This window comes from Fukomys damarensis, unplaced genomic scaffold, assembly GCF_012274545.1.
Source record: "Fukomys damarensis isolate Sample0158 unplaced genomic scaffold, DMR_v1.0_HiC HiC_scaffold_30, whole genome shotgun sequence".
Lineage (NCBI taxonomy): Eukaryota > Metazoa > Chordata > Mammalia > Rodentia > Bathyergidae > Fukomys > Fukomys damarensis.
The window spans coordinates 2,654,973-2,658,408 of NW_022900942.1; the positions used below are offsets into that span (position 1 = coordinate 2,654,973).

Consider the following 3,436-nt stretch of genomic DNA (forward strand, 5'->3'; position numbering starts at 1 on the left):
TACAGGCAATGCACTTTTCATTATAATACATTTTAAAACCTGAAAGCATTCACTGTATTTTATCATACTTTATATGTGTGCTCTGATACTCATTAGCTTCTCATCTTGTCCAACTTTCACTTTTCCAGTGACATGTCCTATCTCACTCAGAGAAAAATCAGCCACATTTCAAACACAATGACTTTTATGAAATACATTTCCATTCCATTTTTTTTCTTGTGTATATGCTAAGAAGGGATATTTGTGGGTGTAACACTTGTTAGAGCTTCCATAAATAAATTTCACACAATGGGAGAATTAGTAACAATATGTTTTAATCCAAAATCGTGAAAGAAAATCTAAAAGATCAAAAAAGGCATCCATGTGATGATGTTCTAACACGTTGCCCTGTTACATGTAGCTTCTTCTGGTCTCTATATTTTATTATCTTTCCTTACTTCTTTCAGATCAGATCATCAACTCATGGAATCTACAAATCAAACAGCTGTCTCCAAATTCCTTCTCCAGGGACTCACAGATGATCCAGAACTTCAGTCTCTCATCTTCAGCCTTTTTCTTTTCATGTATCTGGTCACTATCTCTGCAAACCTAATGACCATCCTTGCTGTGAGCTGTGACTCCCATCTCCACACACCCATGTATTTTTTTCTTGTCACTATTTCCTTTAATGACATCTGTTTAAGCACAACATCAGTCCCAAACATGTTGGTGAACATCCAAACACACAATCAGAGCATCTCCTACTCAGGCTGCCTCGCCCAGGTCTGTTTAGTATTGACTTTGGCGGATTTTGAAAGTTGTGTTCTTGTGGTAATGGCCTATGACCGCTATGTGGCCATCTGCCATCCACTTAGGTACTCAGTCATCATAAACCTGCACTTATGTGTTTTACTGAGCATAGTCTCTTTGTCTATTAGCATTATGTGTGGTCTACTCCATGGTTTATTGTTGCTGTGACTGTCCTTTGGCACAGACCCCCAGATGCCCCATTTCTTCTGTGAACTTGCCCAGATTATCAGGCTCACTTGTTCTGATACACTTATTGATAACATAGTAATATATGTGGAAACTTGCATCTTTGGTGGTGTTGCTGTGTTTGGAATCATGCTTTCTTATGTTCACATTGTGTCATCAATCTTGAGAATGCCATCATCTGAAGGAAAGTATAAAGTCTTTTCTACTTGTGGTTCTCATCTCTCAGTTGTCACCTTGTTCTATGGGACAGGTTTGGGGGTATACATCAGTTCTTTAATAACTGACTCATCCACAAAGGCTGCAGTGGCTTCAGTGATGTATACTGTGGTCCCTCAAATGATGAACCCATTTATCTACAGTCTGAGGAATAGGGACATGAAAGTGGCTTTGTGGAAATTTATTGCTAGGATAGATTTTCTTCTATTATATCATTTGCGTGGACCTGTGCTACTATATTCAAAGTAAAATGTTCCTGGTTAATAAAATGTCAGTAACTATAATGATCAGAAATGTAATGTTCAAGTATATTACATTACAGTTTCAAACATGACATTACTTTTTATTTCATTTGTAAAAAAAATTGTTCATGTTGAAGAAACTGTAGAGAGACTCTAACTCTTGCACTTTTTTCAAATATGCATGCTCTTAGTAAAGCAGGTTGGAGCAGGAAATATTAAGAGGAGTAAAATTTTGAAAGAAACAAGCTATCATAATATTTTTAAAATAGCTTATTCCTGATCTGATGATTAGGTCTTTAGAATTATATCCTAGTGTTATTCCTCTTGGAAAACATAGCAGTGGACTTTCATGCTTTGTGAAGTTAACAGGATGTGATACTGGCAAACTGTTTCTGTCTAAGGTAAAAAGAGTATGCAGCATGGTTAGTTTTATTTTTTCAATAAATGGCCTAATTATATAATAGCCAGTTGAGATGATTGGGAATTGCACTAGTGAAAATGTACTTAACACTAACAAGAAAAACAAACCTTACCATTAATAAACTCAGAAAATTAACAAAATTACCTGTTATTACAAAGATTTCTTGGGCAGGGAATTTACTAGAAAAAAGTAGGACTTCACTCTGTGAGAGTTGTCACCCTGCTCTGTTTGTCATCCAGGTCACCAAGTACTGCAGGAAAGGGATATGTAAAGTGTGACACCTACTCTGGATGTCAGAGAAAGAAAAGTGCATTTCTTTCCCTAGGTTCCTCCATATGCAACACTGCTATGGATCAACCAGAATACATCTCTGTGGGGCATTAAATGGTGTCCTCAATACACCTTCATGTCCTGTTCCACTGACTTAGGATTATCTTATGTTATAAATGAATGAATGGCTGTGCTTGGGAAAGAGGGATTTGCAGATGAAGTCTGTGTCCTGCAGTATCTGAGGAGATGCTCAGGTATCTCTAATAAGGCTGTAATAAGGGCAGTAAACAAAAGAAAGAAGAATTGTGCTCACACACACAAGAATGAATTTTTGCTATCTCATAACATAGGATTATATGCTGCAGCTTGCATTCTTGGTGATTTTCCTCTGTTTGTAATCATGTTTTCTTATGCTCACATTGTACCATCCACCCTGAGAATGCCAGTGTCAGAAAGAAAGTATAAGGCCTTTTCCACCTGTGGAGCACACTTGTCAGTTGTCACCTTGTTCTAAGCTCGCAGTTACTTACTCACCCTGGAAGACTGAAATGGCTTCAGTGATATATTCTGTGGTTCTTCAAATGCTGAGTCCCTTTTTCGATAGACCAGGGAACAGGAGATGGAGGAAGCACTAATGAGACTTATCTCCCCTGATGTGGGTTTGCTTTCAACATTTCTGAGACAGGATTCCTGGTAAGGCGGAATACACAACACTTGCTTCACTTTATTATTCTCAAAAGATTAGGTGGTGTAAAAACCAAGTACGTTTTAGCATGGAGTAAAACTTATGCTTTTTTAATCTAGCTCTGCCATGTTTGACTCATGATTTCAACTCTGAGCACTGATTTTCTTTTCTTTCTGTTTTTTTTTTCCAGACAGTCTCACTAAGCAGCTTAGCCTTGCTTCAGATTCATGGTAATTCTCTTTCCTTAGCTTTTGAGTTCTGGGACTACAGGTGTGCACCACCACACTTGGCATGCATGGTTTTCTTATTAGTATGTGATTATAATGCATAACAATTATATTTATCTTGGGAAATTGGGATGTATACATACTGTACCTCCATCATTTTCATCCCTCCTACTTTATGTTGCCCTCCACTTTTTTTCCCTAAGTCACCTCCCATCTCTGAGGAAGCTAACTCAATTTCTGTCATCTGTCTTTCATTTTGGTCTTTACATTACTTTGGGTTTCACAGATTAGAAAAACAATATAATATTCATCCTTCTCTTCCTGATTTATTTCACTTAGCATAATGGTGTTAAGATTGTCCCATTTTTGACAAATGACTCAAATACATCATTCCTTATAT

At 37.2% G+C, this 3,436-nt stretch overlaps 1 pseudogene; it reads left to right on the top strand.

The window, feature by feature from the left end:
- Window positions 1-462: 462 nt before the first annotated feature.
- Window positions 463-1,440, top strand: LOC104859181 (annotated as a pseudogene).
- Window positions 1,441-3,436: the final 1,996 nt, after the last annotated feature.